The 21252-nt window shown below is 39.0% G+C and overlaps 1 protein-coding gene across 3 annotated transcripts in view; it reads left to right on the top strand.

Moving 5' to 3' along the window:
- The first annotated feature begins 11238 nt into the window (after positions 1-11238).
- trps1 (trichorhinophalangeal syndrome I) overlaps positions 11239-21252 on the top strand; it is a 117907-nt gene continuing 107893 nt past the window's right edge. The window contains exon 1 of one of the 3 annotated variants that reach the window (XM_031296178.2): positions 11239-11668. The gene's annotated coding sequence lies outside the window, so the exon portion shown is untranslated. Of the gene's footprint in view, positions 11669-11920; positions 12186-21252 lie in introns of those variants that run through there. The other 2 variants (XM_031296179.2, XM_031296180.2) reach the window with 2 other exon arrangements.

Consider the following 21252-nt stretch of genomic DNA (forward strand, 5'->3'; position numbering starts at 1 on the left):
TTCAATCATATTTATTTTCATTTTTACTGTACAGTAAGCTGGCACAGTGTCTCCAAAGCAAAACTAATCGCTTACAGTTAAACTTACTGGAACTCAACAGAATGTCCTTACTTTAAGAATCGGAGAAAAAAAAAAGTTCACTACAATAAAAAGTTACACATAAAAAAAATTTGGAATAGTGTGCAACCAACAAATAATACTGTCAATGATAATGTTATTTTCAGGAGTTGGCATCCACACAACAGGAAGTGCATGGTCTTACAGTAAAGTAATATCCACATCCAGTGTTTGACCTATTCTAATTGTGGACAGAGTAGGCAGTGAGTATTTGGCTGTGCACAGGTTTATACATAACCTTGGCTCTTTTGTCCTGCCGCTCCTTAAAGATTGTGGAACATCTGACTATAAATTTGCTGAAGCAATGTCTTTAAATTCTTTGCACGTTCAGTTTACTTTTGTTTAGAACAATGGCACATCAATACTGGGCTGGTAACATGCCCTTGGGGTATAACAAGAACATTTCCAATAATATTTTTTTAAGTTCTGTATGTCCGTAAAAGAGATTTTATTTCTGTTAAAAAATAAGTGATTTCATGAAGATTACTTTCTTGTCCTCAGGGAGCTCCTCATCAAACTACTAGCAGTGCTGCAATTAAACTCATGTCCATACTAACTAAATGAAATGTAGAGCTCAATTTGTGATCTATATGTAAAATTATTCCATTTATATATGTGTGTCATACATTAAAGACAGGCAGAGTGCAGGGAAAAAGTGGACAGGTGGTAGCATTATAAAGTTCTCTGACTCAACAGTAAACACCACAAATAAAATCAACAACATAAACAAAAACTTCACAAAGCTTGTATTTCTGGCCAAGTTGCATTGAGCTCAGTGCATAAACATGCACAACATGGCAAAACCTGGATCAATCAATTTGAGGAATGGAAAAAGCACAGATGTCTTTCTCACCCTTTCCCCTTTATCTAGTTATTAGATTTACATTTTAGTGTAGGGAAAGATGCTTTAAACTAAATATTTGCTGCAGTCTTTGGCACAATGGTGGATTTGTAACAATAGGGAACCATCTCATGAGAGTCATTACTATGAAAGTGCTCTGCATTGTCACAATGACCAAGGCCATTTTACAAAATACTCCCTACGGTGCCAAGATTTTTCCCTCAAAGTGTTTGCTTGTTCCAAAACCACACTTCAACACAGACAGTAGTTTCATGAAGTACAAAGTGAAACACCTCTAACCCTACCAACCATCCCCATAAACTTGAAAGGTAACTTTTAAATCAGTCAGTTACAATGCTGCCACTCTCCACAAAGGAGCAAGTGACAACCTTTACAACTACTGTTCACATCTAAAGGCAGTTGAATGTTTGATACTCAAGAGATTTTGGGTGGAGTATCACTTAAATGGGCTTGTCCACGCTGAAAGGGGCCATTCCTGCAACTACGCCTCCCTTTATTGTAGTTGGCTACTTTCTTGGGAGTCAAAAAATGAGTCAGCTCACGATAATGTTTAATTAGACTGTTTGTTTCAGTGTGTGATCCAAAACAAGGGACAGATAACACACCTGATCCCCTGAAGCATATAATATCATGTGGTATCACATGGTGAATTTGCATCTCTAGAGTATCTAGGCTGTATACTTGTTTGTTGTTTGATCAAATATGTGCCGTTTTACAAAAATGTATGGCTAATTGCAAATTTTGTCCGACTGTGTGTCGGAGTTCATGAGCTCCATGAGGCCGGTGCTGCCTGGCCACCCGGCTCTGATCACACCTGGTCCTTTCACAGACCCCGGGTACACTTTCGGCATAACTATAGTATAGTTACAGTTTGAATTTCGTCACGGCATGTATATCACAGCTACCAGTAGTAAGAGATGCGGGCATAACAAGCTTGCTGACCGCGCTCTCACTCACACACACCAGCCATTTAGCAGGAAGAGGGGAGCTGCAGGCCCTGGAGCTCTGTCAGGGCAGCGGCGTTTGGTAGTCCAGTAACCCAGAAACGGTGACTTTGCGCGGGTATGGAGCGCCGCGGGCTGCTGGCCGTGACAGAGCTCCATCTAGCTCACAGCGGGCCGGGCTCTGTGAAGGAGGACAGGCCAGGTGGCGAGGCAGCAACCCAGGTAGCACTGGCCGCTGAACTCGACACACAGTCGGACAAAATTTGCCTTTAGCCATCAATTTTCGTAAAACGGCACATATTTGACCTCTACATAGTTGATTTCTCGGATAAAAAAGTCTCAGAAGTGAATTTAGTGATGAAATAGCAGACGAACAATGTATACAATTTTTACAGTTTTGCATTCTATCACCCCTTTAAACGTGTGGTCGCAGTTTGACAAGGTTTATCCAAAAAAACTACTCAGTTAGGTTTGGAAAAAGATCGTGGTGAGCGCCTGGGTAGTTCATATGGTAGAGTGCGCGCCCATATACAGAGGCTCAGTCCTCGACGCAGCGGCTGCGGGTTCGGTTCATTCCCCCTCTCTCTCCCCTTTCATGTCTATGCTGTCCTGTCAAAAATAAAGGACTAAAAATGGCCAAAAAAAGAGTCAAAAAAAAAAAAAAAAAAAAAGATTGTGGTGTGGTCTGTTACGTAACTTAACTTATGTATGTAAGTACGTAACATAGTTACGTACATAACTTAGTTATGTACCTAACCGTACGTGACTTTAAAAGTGACATAACTACATTATGTACGTAACTTGACTAGTTAAAATAAGTCATTGTGGACTTTTGGTTTCACACAGGACACGAACAGCAGTCTCCTGGGTCAAAGTCCTGTGCTTTGTTTGACTTTGTCGCTCTCTTTTGCCTACTTCACCTGACTTCCTCTTTTGCTTCCGTCATAATTACTACGACCACTAGAGGTCGCCACCTCTATAAACGTACATATGGGTCGTAATAAGCTGCTTATACAAACAACCTATGGGGTCGTTTTTGGGAAGGACAGTCTCCGTAATTAAATTACAAATAGAGAAATAAGCAGATATGTTTGATGTCTACATTGTTACTATCAACATATACAGTATTTTATAATAACACTTATTTTCTGTGGCCGCAAAACCACACATGATACTCTACTTAAAAAAAAATAAAAGCCCCTATGAGTAAATGCGTTAAACAGACACAGGGTCTAACATTTCACCTACCTTGGGTGTGATTTCCTCTTTACCAACCTCTCACGCCACACAATCATTGATAGAAGCCCTAGCGTATTGAGTGTGGGTAGGCTCATCATGTTAACGCCAGGAAGGATGTTCAGTTCCATCAGGGGATTGGTTTCACTATCAACCAAAATCATTTTGTAGGAGCCCTGCCCCCTGCTGCACAGATGAATCAGCCCTCTTGGCCACTTCCATTTCCAGTGTTATGCTGACCCAGGTAAATAATCAAAATGTTTTTTCCTCTCCTCTCATCTCCACTTGAGGAGGGCTCATTTGTGATGCTGTGAGAAGCTGACAATGAGGTGATATTCCTCTGCAGCTTCAGATCTGCCTTAAAAGCACATGGTAGGGTGCAAAGTCACACATTGTAACTCTAATCATAGGCATCATCTTTTAGCAGTACTGTAAAGGCTTTATGACTCATTTCTGCAATTGAATTGGCATGTATTTGCACCTAATCAGAATGATGGCATTCAACATTATAGGAGCTGCTCTTTATATAAGGCAATACTGCAGTCAGGGGTGTAGCACAAAATTCTGGGCCGTGTAGAAAGGTATTCTCTATGGGCCCCTCCTGCATCCACAGCTATTCATTCTAGCATATTTTTGGGCCCTCCTCACACGAGGGCCCTGGGTACTCAGTCCCATTTCCACCCCCAGTCCGACACCCCTGACTGCAGTCTTCGGTAACGAGTAGAATGAAAACTCATTACAGGGCTGCACCTCCAGCTAAGTACCGCACTTACAGTATGATGCAACTATCATTATATTTTTCACAAAGGCTTTGCAATATAACAGAGCTCAGTTTGCCTATAACATGTTAGATCACACTGTAAAATATCAAGCATGATGTCAGATAGTGTCTTGGAGTTCTTGACATCCTCCAGCAGATCATTTATGTCTCAACCTCATAGAGAATATTCACATCCTCCAAAAATATTGCGTCTAATCACTGGCCACCTTCACTTCATGGTCTGTTCCCAAAAGAGTAGCAATAAGTTTTCCCCACTAGACTCTCTAAATTCCTCATTAAAGCTTTTTCAACCAAGATGGACACTATGCAGTTATTTCAGGGATAATGAAATAATTCCTCTGGATATTCTGTAGAAACAGCTACAGCCCATCACTCTTAGTAAAGGCTGACTTTTCTGTAGCTCAAGCTCTGTGTTCACAGATGATACAGTATAATCTCATCAGAAATAGCCTCCTTCACCTAAGGTCAGTTGACATCAAGATAGAGATCTTCTTGCATCTTCCATAGAAGGTCAAACCCATCAGAGATAATCACTCTGATTTTGAGAGACTCCCTAGTTGTTGTCCTTCATATCATGCTAACTTTATGGCAAATTCAGCTGCAATGTCAAATCTCTTTTTCTTGATATGTTTTTGTCTAACAAACGGGATTATTTCATCCCCACAGGAGTAAAGAACAGAGCAAAAGAAAGACCTTTTTCTGTGGTGATAAGGCACAATTACATAGAAATTGTAACCATGGGGTTTTTGGCTCATTCCTTCCACTGATCATGATGGTTGTGGTCATGATACTGGCAGCAATCTCTTAGCTGGACCACCACAGGGAATAGTCATAATTTCTTCAGCCTAAACCCTTTGGCTTGTGTTTCCAACTCAGCTTGCAGATAAAGCACTTGGCAAAAATTGAACATGAAAGTCAATCTTGCCTCGGGAAGGCTTGGTAAAAAGTTGCAGTCTGGCTGATAGTAGTGTAACTGGACTTTCTAATCCCTCTATTTCTCTCTGCAATGAGGGAATTTATGATGATTATAATGGAGTTTTTCTATCTTGTAACAACGGTAGTGTCACTTAACTCTTAATTAATTTATATTGAAATGATTTATAATTTAAAGGAATATTGTCACTGTGAAAAAACTTTGTATCACTATTGCTAATGAGTTTAATGCTTTCTAATAGGCTACATTGAAGGATGACATGTTACTTGGACTAAAAACATTTTACCCACACCTAAAAAATAAACCTAAAAAGATCCTATTGTTGTATTCCTTAAACGTCTACTTAAATGTTTTTCCATCATTATTCAGCTTTCTGTTTTCTCTTGCCAAGGTTAAAGATTCATATCATTGTTAGACTTAATAAGGTCTTGAATAAACAGTGGTTTTCATGCCAGTGGGAATCTAAGGGTCATGGGTATAATTGAGTTATAAAAAACAATAATGAATTTACCTTGGCAAACAGAAGTATGAACTGGTTATATGTTTGACAACAAACAATGAATCTAACGTGGAAAAAGTATGTTAACATATTTAAAAATTAAAATTAAAGATGTTTTGAAAGTCACTAGGCAGTTGCAAAGAAAAGTGGCTGAAGGAACCTCTTTGTTTAAGTAAGTGCCCTTCTACAAGACAGGCGTCTACCAGTGAGCCACACTGACCAACTGGAAAAAATCAGCAAGCTGTCTCCAGACAAACTAGTGGGGAAAGAGAAAAACAAATATGTTAACAATGTGTAAGTAACAAAGATAGACAGACAGACAGACAGAACAGAAACACAGACAAAGTATCAAAACCAAAAAGCATCATATATTACATATTAAAATGCTTGAGAGGTGTTTATTATTTAAAGGTGCCCTGCCACACGTATTTCATTACTTTGTGGTAATGTCTGAAGTTCTACCATGGACTCTGTAACATTTTTTGTGGAAAAAATGCCTTGGTTACCTTGTTTCAAGCCATTCTAGCGTGGTATAGAAAGTCTGCAGAAAGATTTGTGCCACTTCTCATTAATATTCAATGAGCTAAGCTGCTTGACTCTGATTGGCTAACAGCTAGCCAATGAGAGCCTGGCTATCAGCATCCTTTACCCAGCGCAACTGGGCGAGCTCATGAATAGTAATGAGCTCAGGCAACAGGTCAGACTGACCAGCTTTTGTAATTGGCCTGAGTTCTCTGCTTATTTCTTTTCAGCGGCTAGAGCTGACAGAGGAGGTAGCAGTTCATTTTCACATTCATGACATAACACAAACACATATGGACCTAACATATTAAAAAAAAATACAAGTAAAAATGGTTTTGTGTGGCAGGGCATCTTTAATATAGAGAAGGTCATACCAGTTCATTAAACACCTGTTATAAACAGTATCAGTATGTCTGTTAGCCAGTCTAGTTTTGTGTTTCTGTCCTTCTCTCCATTTAAATTATGGAGTATCAAAGAAAAGATATAAAGGAGCATTAAGCATTACATTTCAAAGGATGGTCACACTGGGCCATTAAACAATGGGGAACAACTTGAAGTCTGTCACAGTGTCACTGTAGTTTTATTTAAAGGTCCCATGGCATGAGAATTTCACTTTATGAGTTTTTTTTAACATTAATATGAGTTCCCCTAGCCTGCCTATGGTCCCCCAGTGGCTAGAAATGGCGATAGGTGTAAACCGAGCCCTGGGTATCCTGCTCTGTCTTTGAGAAAATGAAAGCTCAGATGGGCCGATCTGGAATCTCCTCCTTATGACGTCATAAGGGGGAAGGTTACCTCCCCTTTCTCTGCTTTGCCCGCCCACAGAATTTGGCCCGCCCATGAGAAAGAGTGAGACGTCATGGCTTGCAAACAAGCAAAGCATGGCAGTTGGTCAAGGCCACACCCCCACCCTACACCTTGCCCCCCCTCTCTCCTCCTCAGTAGCATTTAAAGCTACAGACACAGAAATTGCACATCCTAAGCAAAGCTCATTGTGGGACTGGCTCTAGTGGCTGTAATTCTGCACCAAGGCTGAATTTCGGGAAAGAGACTTCAGATACAGTATTAGGGGACCACTAAGGTCTATATAAAAGCATCCAAAAGCAGCATGTCATAGGACCTTTAAGTTTTACTTTCTTTTGTGGACATGATCATAATTTTACATAATTTAACAGAAAAAAAACCAGTATGCCTTTTGATTTATATTTTACTGTCTGTTTTATTTTATGAAACTGACTGGACAGTGCAGACTTCCAGCTGATTTGATCAGTTTTTAAGATAACAGCAGCAAGTAGGTAAATAGTCTACACAAGATTATTCTTGTTGAATATTGTTTTTCATTCTCTGTCGAACCATCTACTACTTCAATCAATAAACTTTCACATAGTTCATGTATTTTGTATATCTGATGTTTTTGTATAAACAGTTTTTCAAGCCTTTACTCAGTTTGGAAGTTTGTGTACAAACTTGAGAAACAAAAAGTATTTAATGCTTACAAAATAACGAAATGCAATTCTCTATATATGCTGACTCAAAAGCTCTTGTTCTCACAGGGATTACGCATATTGCTGATTACTGGGCTATGGTTTGCTGTTGTGTGTATACACACTCATTCATTGTCCTCTTTGTATTCCCTGATTGAGGTCAGCTACATCCAAAGCTTGGCAATAAAGATGAAAACTGCATTGATCTAAGGCTGCAGAGGACTTTCTCTATTTGTTTTTCAGACAGCGGAGCCAAAGAATCTTTTTTTCACTTGACCTTGTTATTGGCAAAATATATGCAGTGTTTTTTCCATTGCTGCTGTGAATTCTGAACACCATTTCACCTGATATTTGAGCCTTAAATCCTTGTACTACAGCAATAAAGAATTTGTATCACTTTTCCTCCTCAGACTCCTTTGTTCCTGTGGTCGAGTATCAAACTTAAACATGTCAATCCTCACTTGACACCCCCGAACTAGTAAGGATTCATTACATCACTATACATACATCTTTGTTTTGACTATTTGAAAAAATCTATACTGTATGACCACACAAAAAGCTAAAATTGTATGGATGCTGCTTTCAAGTTTGCTCTCTTAACAGTCCTCCTTTATGACTATGAGAGCCATGGACAGAAACAGCAGATCAAGGAGAGAGAGAAGTGATGGAGGGATGGAACAAAAATACCTTGAAAACAGATGTAGAATCCATATATTTCAGATACAACATTGAGGAGGTAAAAAAAAAGAGGTCTATGACAATATAACTCCAACAATTCAAACCCAGTAGTGACAGTGACAACACAGAAGTTACGTGGGTGTCATCACAAGCAAGATTGCTGCACTATATTGTATATTATCTTATATACCCCCTGTTGTTGGGTGAAGAAAACACAAGATGGAGATTTTCTTTACCAACAGGACAATATTATCTGCAAATAAGAAGAGGAAACTATGGGACAGGGGTAAACAATATCTGTCTTGAAGAAATAGTTGAAGAAATGAAGAAAATAATGAAGAAAGCAAGAAAATGGGAAATTTCTAAAGGAACTCAATGGGAGGTTTTATGTGCAAAACTTGTGGCAGGTGTATTATTTCTTCAATGTGACTTTTTCTCTGGTGGTCCATCCAAAACCTGCACCACTCAGGAGGTGGTAGATCCAGCTGTGCTTATGCCTGCAGGCTGCAGAATTGCCTTTGTTAGCAACAAATTCTTACCTTTTGCTTTTGAAGGGCAGTGTTTGAAAAAGAAGCTAAGAAGTTCTCAGTCCCTTCCTCCCCGTGGGGCAATGGGAGAAGGACTGTGAAGGGAAGGGTTAGAGACTTAGCCAACAGCCTGGTTTTCATCCCGAGCTAACAAGGGCATATTCATTATTTATGTCACTCGCACTAGCCATTACGTTTAGAACCTAACAAGGATAACATCAAATAGAGAATAAAATCAAAGAAGACAATACAAGCTGATATTGATAGAGTTGTAACATTACCTTTACTGAATATGCAGAGCTTCCCAGTAGATGCACTTGCTGCCCAATTATCATTTTATAAATCCATTTACCGATTGAGATTTTGATCAAGCTGGCCCAGGTTTCATTTGCTCTCTGGTTAGTAGTGATACAAGATAAGAGTTAATAATATGTATGCACCGTCTGATCTCAGAGACTAAGGAGAGACTAAACACATTTTTTAAAATCAGAATGCCTAACGGTTATCATTTAAGATATAAGTGTGGACCTGCTATGAGAGCTTAACATGAGTTTCCATGTATTTTGAAGCAGTGAAAGATATATTTATTTTAAAAGCTTGTTAACACTATAGTAAGATATTTGCATATGGTTAATTTTATAGATTCATTAAATGGTCTTACATTCTACCAGAAAAATTATACAAGTCCTAAGTGCAAATATACTATACAGTAAATGGTAGAAAACTGTAGATGGTCAAATAAATGTCTACTTTAGTCATCAAATACCTAGTCTGTTTGTTCAATGAAGTAATATACGTTTGTACAAAGCATCACTGTCTGTCTTATTTGTCCCATTTACCTTAAACTTGGTGTGCAAGGATATAGGATTAGTATGAATCAGAATTGTAATTAGATGTAATTCATCAAAGTGACTGGGCCATTCTTCAGAATTCCTCTCAAGCAAAGGATGTTAGTACTACTTCCACCTTTCATTGAAGACTTAGAGCTGCCTTGTGGAGTTTTTTTTTACCACTAGTAGTGCTGTAGAGCAATGTTTTAATGAGGGTCCCTATATTGTTTGTATCTCATTCTTCACGTACCAGAGCTTCATATTTTTGCACAGAGCTCCAGACAGCAGGGGATATAAAAGCAGGCAGCACCGGAACAAAAACAGCGACACATACATCACCGACAGTATGATAATAACATCCAAAACACATGATTCACTCTCAGTGGTTTCTCTGACATCAGAAATACTTTGAATGAGTACGTAGTTCCGCTCACAGTTGAGAAGGCGGTCGTTAATGTGGCTCAGGACACATACCCGTAAGAATGTGGACACATGCGGCTCAGACCACCTCCTGTAACGTGGTTTTAGTGATCAGATCTCAGGGCCTGATTTTAGCGTAGTAGGTGATTTGGTTTAGTATTAACTGTGTAAATAAAATATTAAAGTGTGTGTCACTTTAAGAGTCAGTGTTCTTGATTTAAGTGGAATAATGGATTTGGTTTAGCATTAACTTTACAAATAAGTGACACTGAGTGTGTGTCAGTTTAAGAGCCAATGGTCTTAATTGTAGTGCAGTCGTTAATTTGGTTTAACAGTGTAAATAAGTGAGATTACAGTGTGTCACTTAAAGACTCAATGGTCTTTATTTTAGTTTAGTAGTTGATTTGGTTTAGTATTAATTGTGTAAATAAGGGCCCTTTGACAACTACCTTGATTGGTCCGGACTTTTGGACTTTTCAGTTCAATCCAAACCGAAATTTCAGGTGTGAAACCTCCCCCGGACCACGGTCCAGACCAAACAGGCGAAATTTGGTCCGACCAAAAGAGGTATACTCGGTGTGGATCAAACTGAACCAAGGTTTGGGTAGTTTCTAGCGTGAAAGCATTTTTTGGATGGTTTGGACTTTCGAACCACATACAGGAAGTTCTGGCAGGCTGTCTTTGTGTTATAAGACCAAGGAAGCTCCTTCAGGAATAGCTCTGTGTACGTGAGAGAGAGAGTGACAGTGGAAGCGCTCAGAGCAGACAGCTGTCGGTTATTGGAGCAGCGAATAAATTTGCAGTTTAGTAAATGTACAGTGTAAGTTTCAGTACTGTAGCTCAAAACCCAAGTAAAGTTACCGTATCTTACTTCTCAACAATGCAACAAAACAAGAACTGCGGTAGCACAGGGAGAGCAGCGGTCTGCTGAAAAAACTCTTGACACCAGAGAGAGGATACGAGAGGACATTCTCTCATTGTGTTGCCTATGGATGGAGTTATAGTGAAAATAATAAAGATAAAAACCTTTTAGCTGTGAACCCCCTTGGAACCCTCTAAAGGATCCTCGTACTCCACTTTGGGAACCACTGGAGTAGTTGATTTGATTTAGTATTAACTGTGTAAATAAGTGAGATTACAGTGTGTCACTTTAAGAGTCAGTGTTCTTGATTTTAGTGGAGTAGTTGATTTGGTTTAGTATTAACTGTGTAAATACATGATACTGAGTGTGTGTCACTTTAAGAGTCAGTGTTCTTGCTTTTAGTGGAGCAGTTGATTTGGTTTCGTATTAACTGTGTAAATAAGTAAGATTATAGTGTGTGTCACTTTAAGAGTCAGTCTTCGGGTGGCTTCTTGATATTAATAGAGCTGCTGTGTCTTCCTCCTCTGACGTAATGCCCACAGCGTACAGAGAGACAGTCGGAGAGGTCCTGTCACAGCAAAGCGATAACACTAGTCTGAACAAAAAATAACAGATAACGAGCTACTCTGCTTTGGTTTGCTGTGACCAGCAAATCCGGGCTATGGGCGGCTAAATAACATACTATAACATCGGAATATTGCAATACCAGAGCCAATCTCACTAATCAGTCGGTATCAGCCTAGTTTAATATGTTGCCGTGAAGCCTTAACTATCTATCTTTCCCTCTCAGACCAAAGAAAAAAAGAGACAGCCAAGACACTGTCACCCCGTCCGACATCATCAACAAACAAAAACCCCACAAAGAGACGAACCAGCCAACCAACCAGCCAGCCAGCCAGCCACCATCTTAACAGGCTGCTGAAAGAGACACACACTGAGAGAAAAGAGGCTAATGCTTATTTTGATCAACAGGTAAGCAGCACCAAAAGAAACACTATCAACACAAATGCACACCATGCATACAGCCCTTTCTACTAGTTGGTGCAGTGGCATTGTAAACGGGGGAAAATGTATCGACGATGCACGGTTGGAGTTGCAGTTGGCGAATTGCATGCTCTCGGACAAGTGGGAAGATGAAATTTGTTTGTCCTAAAAGGAAGCCGGGACTATCAATGGTGCGTTTAGGAGACAAAATATTGCTCTGTTAGCCTTAGCCGTTAGTAGTTTTACGACGGGCAGCAGTCGGTTTGCGTCTTATGTAACTAACGGCCTGAGCAGCGTCGGTAAGGAAAGAGGGATCTGCTGAATGAGAGAGAGGAAAAGAGCAGCACCGCTTTGAATTCACATGGCAATTTACATTTAGGTTAGGACACCCAAACGCTACACAAATACAAATTGGGGGCTACTGGGGACGGCTACTGCTTTGATTTAAGACTGAGTTTGAAGCCAACAGCAAGGGGACGTGGAGTGACTTAGTCGCCTCAAGTAGGTTTGTGTTTTTTTGTGTAAGTTTTGTGTCTTGTTTTCTGGCATTATTTACGATAAGTGGCATTCTGACTTGAGTTGCTAGACGCCGGTGGCTTGGAGTGATTTTGTCCCTACAATGTAGCTGTCGTGTAACTACTGTGGGTTACTTCTTGGGTGTTTTCATTGATAACTTTTTCATTACTATTCTGACTGCAAACTTGATACTCAAGTTCAGATTTCTTGGTCCTCCGAATGACGCACGTCGTAGAGAAAATGAGGAAAGTGCTTTATGTTGAAAGATGAACGCGTTTAGATGCTTGTAGTTTATTGGGCTAAAAGTGGAAAACAAGTGACACTGGATCAAAGAGATGTGTTTGTCAAGTGGTTTACAGCCGATATGGCGCTGTTTTGTTGCACCTCTTTCATTGTTAGGAAGCTCGAGAGCGCATGGTGGATGTGAATTGTCGTAAAAGATCCCCAAACAACCTCTCCTATCAACTAAAGTAGAAATAACGCGCATTTATTTATTTGTTGTTGTTGTTGTTGTTGAACTTTTCATGAGTGATGCCGGGAAGCCCGAGTTGCCTTTCCACTCAACTTTGAAAAAGTCCCCCCCCCCCGTCGTAAGAAACTGTGATGTTCCTTTGAGATAAGGGAGCTGGGTAGGCATGACAACTCTGTGGGGAGAGCAGAGTATGTGAAGCCAGTACAATGAGGCACACACTGCAAGGAAGCTTTTTACATAGTCCTTCACAGTTCTCCAATTCTGGCCCCTAAAGAACTGCTTATGTGTGGACCGACTTTTATTCAACAGATAACCTCAGTCATTTTTTAACAGCAGAGCAGGCCCCTGAGACTTTACTCTGACCCCACACTTGTTCACAATCGTTTGAAAAGCTAGCAGTTTGTGTTTTATTAAGTGGTTTATCAATTTATTTATTCACTGGATAACCTTGTAAAGTTGCCAAACTTTTGCTGGCTCCATGTCTATCTACATCTTTACCTTCACGGCATTGCAATGTCAAGCAGATATTTAGATAACTACGCTGACTTTAAAAAAAATAAAATAATCACTTTTAAAAGTAAGACAGCATTTTAAATTAATATCTTAAACACTCACTTAAAGTTCCAACATTTCCTTAAAAGTTACAAAAGATTCTCGGACAACTTTTGCAAGTTTTGTACTCTCGGCCACAGCAATATGGAGAGGTTACACACGCATCTCTAAAACTGGTTTAGGGATCACTAGATACGCAAAAATACAAATGAGCAAAATGATTTATGAAACTTTTAAGTTTTGGTTGTTTTGCAATATTACAACACAAATCCAGTAAATTTCCTTGATGTGCAGCTTCATGTGTAACTTTTTCAAACAGTGTTTTACCATTTGCATGCATAATGGGGACATATTCCATTTTTTATAGTTCCACAAATTCCTATAGATGTTCCTCCACTGCTTTATCTTTTTTGTAACCTGACACGGATGACTTCAATTCAATAGTTTGATACTCACAATGGCACATCTGGCTTTGTAAGTAAATCAGGATCAAGTGCTTAGTTTGAACTGACATCAACTTTTAATTTAGTTGGAACTATTTCCCAGACTTTGTTGTCCTGTCCATCTTGTCCGTTAACGTTTTTCCCTTAGAAACGATGAATAGTTGTACGTCCAACTTATGCGTTCTTATATCCATAGATGTCATGCATGTAATACGCCTTTAATAAACTTTTACAAACTTTTCACAAGATTCTTTAAAATGAGTAAAAATGTGATCTAGCAATGTCAGCAAAGATCTGTAACGTTTTAAAATGTTCCTCTTTCCAGACACTGGATATTATTGTATCTTACGGCCTTGTTCGTAGCTGCTATTAAACGTCAAAACAGTTGACGACTTCCTAAAGAGAACCTCTGCTTGTAAAACTCTTTCCCGTATGTGTGTGTGTGAGACAGAGTGGGAGAGAGCACAGCACTTTTTCCTGTGTGTGTGTGTGTCTGTATATGCTGTGGAGACAGCCATGGCTTACTCATATGGCTGCAATATGTGAAGTCTCTGCGGTGGAACTTGGAAGAGAGAAAGTTTTGAGGGAGAGAGACAGAAACAGAGAGAGAGAACACGTGTAGTGAGGGAAGTCAGAAATGTCCTGTTCAACTAGCTGGAATGCATCTCCTGTGTTTTATTGATGGTTTGATGTTCTGTAAGACATGAGGAACAACTGTAGTGATTTTGTGGGCTGCCATGCATTTGTCGTTGGTCTTTTTTAAAGTAGTGCTGTGTTACAAGGGACAAAGGCCAGTTTGAGATGAGTGTAAAAGGAAATTTTAACCCAGTCCAAACAGCTTTTCTGGGGAAAAAATTCTGGGGATTTCATTGGTGGACATGTGAGTGATTTTACTTCCTCAAAGAAAGCATCATGGTCATAAAGGAGTTTGGAAAGAAAGAAAGTTTGTTATGCAACATCATTTTCTCAAACTTGTAATGCTAGTCATTATAATTGATAATTATCAAGGTACAAAAAAAGAGTTTGCTTTTTATTTATTTTCTTTTTGGGAAAATGCTTAATATTGGTGTATTTGAAAAAAGGCAAAGTTACCTGCAATTTGAAATTATAGGCAAAGAAAGCATGAAACAAAAGGAAACAAAGTGTATATGATATAAATGCTATAAACAATTTTGCAAACAGCGGGTCACGACCTGGAGGAGTTGTAGAAACCTGACGGGACTGTGAACATCACACAGTTAAATCAATAACTTCACCTACTCTAGATAAGAATCCATACATCAACAGAAAAACTAAGTTAGAGGATTGATATAAGTTTCTAAAACTGTCAAACTTCTACTTTACCTCCTCTACATGATACTGTCGGAGTTTTGGGTGAGTTTAGTTTATTTATTGACCTGCTAAAAGCTGTCATTAGTGAGGAGATTGCAAGTAACAATTCCTGCCATAACCTCAGTCACTCAGTCGCTGCTGTCCCTCTCCTTCTGGGCCGGACTGACGCGTGTCCTTTCTTAGAGTGTTGTGCCCTGTTTCAGCTCGTTTTGATGTTCGACATAAGGAACAGAGGACTGATTTCAGTTAATCTTGGCTTATTATTGCTGTTCTGTAAACTGGTATTCTGTGGGCGGATGGCATATCAACATGCTAGCAAATAATCTCATTCTCAGACCTGTTGCCCACCACAGATGAGTGTGTGAAAGTGAAAAACAGTTGTCTGCCTGATTTGAGGAGATAACAGAAAATCTGTTGAGCTGGATATTTTGCAATGTTCAGTTCAAGTAACTGTTAATTGTGACTGAAGTGGCACCAGGAGCAGTTGTTTTAAACACTTTGATTTTACTGTTTTATTTAACTTTTGCTTCTCACTTTTTTTGTGTACTTTAATGTGTCAGATAATTGTCTGGAAAGCTTTGCTCGAATAATATAGCACATGTGTTCACAGCTTACATTTACTTAACATCTCCATACCTCACTATTAAGCTCCTGTGATTATAAAATCTGTACTTAGGCGATCTTAGCAGTAAAGCAGATCATATAGTGTTCAAAGATAGTAGATCAGAGGGGATAGGATGTATTTTTCTTTATGTGGACGCACAACTCATATATTTTTTCTAATTTCTGATCCCATTTATTTATGAATGTGCATTGCCTTAACTCTCACTGTTTCCAATAAGCAGGAAAAGATAGCTTCTATTAAAGCAATCAGCCATTATTCATCTCAACCTGCCTGCAGTTCAGATAAAGGAAAACATCATTTGTCACGGATAGTTTATTTAAAGAAAAAAACTTTTTGCAAGGCTTCTGGCTCTCTTGGCTCATAGCTCTGTAGCTCGCACTTCTATCGCACTTCTATATTACACAGAAGTAGTTTCTTGTTTTGCTCGTATCTCAAGGACACAGTTGTTTTGAACTTATTTGACTGTCTGGGCACATTGTTCTGCCTCTTTCATTGCTTTATTTTAAGCTGCTTGTAACGTGGGTGATACAGGGATTTGAGCTTATTCTCCTGTTGCAGTTACTGGAAGTCACTCTGGAAAAGAGTGTCTGCTAAATGCCCAAAATGTCATCCCCACTCTCTGTCTGTGGTTAGTACAGCCTTGTTTAGGCTTGAGTATGTCTCTAATGTCTTTGGTTTTATTTTAGACTTTTAAGTCTGTCTTTTAGACGGCCTGCTTCAGATAACGAGCACATGGTCTTGGTTTAGAGTGAAATGATTCCCCCCCCCCCCCCGTTTTGTAGTTTTTTTTGGGACAGACCTAAATATGGGACAATTTTTCTTCCTTTGATCCAAGAGAGTAAATAATCCTTCTGTCATTATACAGTGGAGACTGATAACGTGGTGGTTGAGCAGATTTAGGCACCAGTGGAAGGTGATGACACAGGCAGCAGTATGGTCTTGTGGTTATAGAGACTATGCCGTTACCAAAAGGTTGTATGTTCAAACGCCACAACACCTGCTCGCTCCTTGTAACTTTCTGTCTACGACTATCAGTTCAATCTCTGAAACAAACAGTAGATGACATTGTTTTCGAAATTGACATGTCATGTATTTTGTGGTACCAGAAAGATTTTGAAACCAATTTTTAATCAACATAACTGTGGCTCCTGAGCCAGTTAACGAAAGCTCACTCGTCTGAGAAACCTGCCGGCTTGTTATGTGATGTGTTATGAGTTGCGAGTTCTGACTGCTTTGACTCAGCAGCAGTGCACTTAACACACTCATGCTTCCTGTGCACCCAGACGTTTAGTTATCAATCACTGTTCATTTGAGTTTGGACCTCATGTAAAACACAGTGGATGATTTGTTCAAAGGCTGAGTTCAATTAACTTTCAAATAAATGAAGATCTTATTGAAAATGAATCAATTCTCATTCACTCAACCGTGAGCAAATTTGCTGCAGTTTCCAATATGAGAGTATTATTTGGAAAAATGTTGTCACGTTTACTACACAGCGGTAGTTTCCGCGTATGCGCCGTATGTTAGACCTATATGACTTTGTGCTTTAATCATACAGCCATTAAGTTCCACATTTTCCAAGTCCCAAACGTGTGCCTTTGAGTTGCTGCTCGCCTTCTGCTTCCACCTTTCTCCAAGCGATACTACAGGTGTTGTTCCATGTTTGAAGGGTTTCACAAAGGAAAAGCTAAAATGTTTATGACTGAATGTCATTAGGAGAAACATGTAGCTTTCCTATAAACAGTTGTCTATCTTGAAACAAAGTAGAGTGTGTTTGGTCATGGAAGTCTGATTAGATTTTATGTGAATAAAACAGACTTCCATGTGTTTTAAATGTTGGTGGCACAGAGATCTGAATAAGAAACGTTTGGAGGCCCTGAGTTATTTACATTAGCTCTGCATTATAAGATGATAGTAAATAGTTTTTTATTGAGACTAAAGTCCGTCAGCCTATTTACACTCGGGTGGTGCATTAAAAGTTAGTTTGACTTATGTTTTCCACCGGCATTGTAGCTCTTGTTGTGGTAATAGTCAATAAAACCTTCCTCCTTAATGGTTTCACATTTGAAAATGGAGCTCTACATTAAAAAGTAAAGTCAAATTACAATAACTTGTGCAGATAAATATTGAGCAAAAAACCCGCAGCAAAAAATCATAAAAGGGGATTTAATTTCGCAATTGAGATGAGTAATTGGAGAATTGCCCTTTTTAAGTTTTAAATCCTTGCATAATAAATTTGATTGAGATCCAATACTGCTTTTTCTTATAGCTACAGTATTTCATGAGGTTGTGGTTTGTGGAGTGGGCCAAATATACTTGCAGCTGTCACATCAGGACCTCATAGTTACATTTATCTTTTTTTTTTTTTGGGACATACATGTAATTATTTCCTATAATTTATACTCCAATGTCAGTGTAAACACGGTAGCCAGAAGTTTTTGTTTGTTCTATTTGCTTAGGTTTCCACTCTCTTTCACAATAATCCCAGTGGTGTCAGTATACAGAAGAGGATATTCAAGCTTGTTTTTCTACCTTCAGAAAAGCCAATTTGACTTGAAAAGATAATCCATCACTGTAAACATGCAGCTTGAATCTGTCAGAGATTATTTTTATTTTTATTACCTATCACGAGTATGTACAGTAACATGTAAAGCTCTGTTTGTTGCCAATACTACAGGGACACCAACGGGGAGTTTTGGAAGTCTATGTCAGGATAGTATAGTTTTTTACACGTCATATACTTGTCTTTATATTTAGGAAGTTGTTGTTAACAGTGTTTCAAGAAGTTGTTTTAACACTCTGTTTGTATTGAGAAATTAAAAAGAAAAAATATATTAAAGTACATATGGCATGCATTTTAAGTGTTTTGGGAGAAAAGAAACCAGCAGAAGAAATGAATAACAATGAACAATATCTCAAAGTAATACTGATATTCTTTTCAGAACATAAATTAAGACTTGAGATGATGGTTTTCTAAATGTTTTCTAACATTCAAAAGCCAGTGTAGTCACTTAAATGTATAAAGTTATTGTATACTGTATGTGGTATATTAGACAGTATAGTACAATAAGGAGATAAAGAACAGAGTATACAAAGAGTGATTGTAACATGAAGCTGTGAAAATGCATTTAAACTTGTGGTGTTATACGATTACATTTGTATACTGTGCTCAAGTCTTCCCGTGAGCTCGGCTCCATCTGTAATTTCTTCCAGTTTTCACCCAGCAGACAGACAGACAGTGAAAATGATCTACCGAAAATGTGACAGTGGCATAATTGGCATGAATTTGAATGTAATTCATGTTGCAAACTTCTTTGTGTTGAAGCTGAAAAGACTGTTCAACGCGCAGATGGAGAGAGTACTGAACCATTTTCCTCAAGTACTGTATGCTTAATTCAGCGAGACCTTTCTCAAGTAGAAGTGTTTTTTTTTTGTTTTTTTTATCGAGGAAGCTACTCGGTAAAAGTTGTCTTACTCCAAAGTGAGGGCACAGTCAGTTAATTCTGAATGAAAGAAAGTTTTGTTGATTTCATGCACGTAGGAAAATTTCCCACTGTGAATCGACACATCCACCTGTTTTGTAGTGAAAAACTGTTGTGTTTCCCACTTTTACAGGTTAAAGATTTGTATTTATCAAAAGGTTACATCATGTATACGACAGACGAGAACTGTATTTTACGTCACCTTTCCCTAAGCTACTATCAGGACAAATCATGAGTTTTCTGCAGGATCACTCAAGCAGTACTTTTGATGTGGATGTTGTCTGTTCACAGGGGATTTCAAGCCTCTGTAATTCAATATATTTCATTTAATATGGCATCCGTTCCTGCTGTATATCAGCAATGAATCAGAAATGCACAACTTCTCACGTTTAGCCTGCAGCATTGGAGAGCATTCATCCCCAGACAGTTCAACATTTGTTGATAGATGGCTATCAGTTAATCTAACAGTCTGCCAACACTTATCTCCTTCCGTTGATGTCAAATCTGTCTCATTGGCAGCTTGGTTATGATTAAATTCACTCACTGATTGTTTCTGTGCTGAAGGTTAACTGTCTGTTCTGTCAACAGTCAAACAACACACACACACACACACACACACACACACACACACACACTTGACTTGCTTAGCTGACGGATGTGTTGCTTTGCCTCATTCTGTTTCTTTATCTCTAAATCTCTGTTTCTCTTATTCTTATTGTAACGACCAAAAAGAGACTGTTAGCGTTGGGTGTGCTTGATCATACTGTTACCATTGTCAAAATACTTAATTTGCTTGTTCAGAGAATGCAATTAAGTTTAATTTCAAGTGTGAATACATATTGACATTTGTTTGCTATGGTGATCTTTCTCAGTCACAATAAGATTTGTTCCAAGATTTGATGTGGCGTTCCTGTGGCAAACATGCCTTTTTACCTAGCACATGTCGTGCGGTCATACAGTATAGCATTATATCTTTATGTCTTGGATGGGTGTGTTTGTGTTTTGAGTTCTGTGCTTTTGTATATGTGCACACAATGTTAACCCTGGGTTATATACATTTTTGCCGCTATTAAAACTATTGGGCTCTCTCTTGCACACACACACACACACACACACACACACACACACACACACACACACACACACACACACACACACACAAGCACACGTACTGCCCCATTAGTATTGTAGTCTGGGATCTGGCTAAAACATCTGGTGGCTGAGTAACTTTTCAAAGTAGTCTTTGTCCTCACTCTGCGTGCATGCATGCATGTGTCTGTGTCAGTGTGAGCGTTCGTGTGTGTTTGTCTGTCTGTAATAAGGGGCAGACTTTTTATGGCGTCCCGTCAAATTAAAACTATGATTTAAACGACTAACATGTATGTCCTTTTTTTCATTAAAGCAAATAGCGACACTAGCCTCTGCAGATTTGTTGCACTTGCTTCTGGCCGTGTGGACTGTTTGGACTTGTCTGGACTGTAGAAAAAAAACCTTAAAATAAAGATTAAGCATGGATCTAGTAAGAGTAATTTATGAATGGCCAGTCTGGCCTGTTGTGTTATTTTATTCATGTAACCCTGGCCAGTTGCTCCTTAGCATAGAGACATCAGGAAGAAAGCAAAGGGAGATATGACACTCTTCCAACTTGCCTCTGGTCCAGCTTGACATTTCTGCCCAAATCTGAAAGAACCAGTCTAATGTAGATACAGCTAACTGTCTCTCCTGTTCTCTGCATGATGGGGCTGAGCTTGGTTTTCTGATTCTGTGTAAAATGATCCTGCAGTAGCAGCTTTGGGCTTTAGAGGGTACAGCCCTGCAGACAGTTTGAGCTGATGCCCTCAGGGCTTCGCTTCAAACCACATAAACTTTGAAAGAAGCAGGGATTCATCTTCTCTTACAGCAGTTAAGAGTGCTTAATCTGCATATTTAAAGGTGTAGAATCTTGTCCTGGTACAGACACTTTAGTTTAATGTGTGTGTATCATATATAATGTAGGGAATTATTTGATGTAAAATTGAAATGCCAGTGATGGGGTCGTCTCGGTGTCTGCACAACACTATTGAATGGGTTTGAATAGTTATCAGATTTAGAGACCTTCAGTCCTTTGTTGAGCTGCGTCATTGGACTAGCTGTAAGTAGTTACTTAGGAT

The sequence above is a fragment of the Sander lucioperca genome, chromosome 16, assembly GCF_008315115.2.
Source record: "Sander lucioperca isolate FBNREF2018 chromosome 16, SLUC_FBN_1.2, whole genome shotgun sequence".
Taxonomy (NCBI): Eukaryota; Metazoa; Chordata; class Actinopteri; order Perciformes; family Percidae; genus Sander; species Sander lucioperca.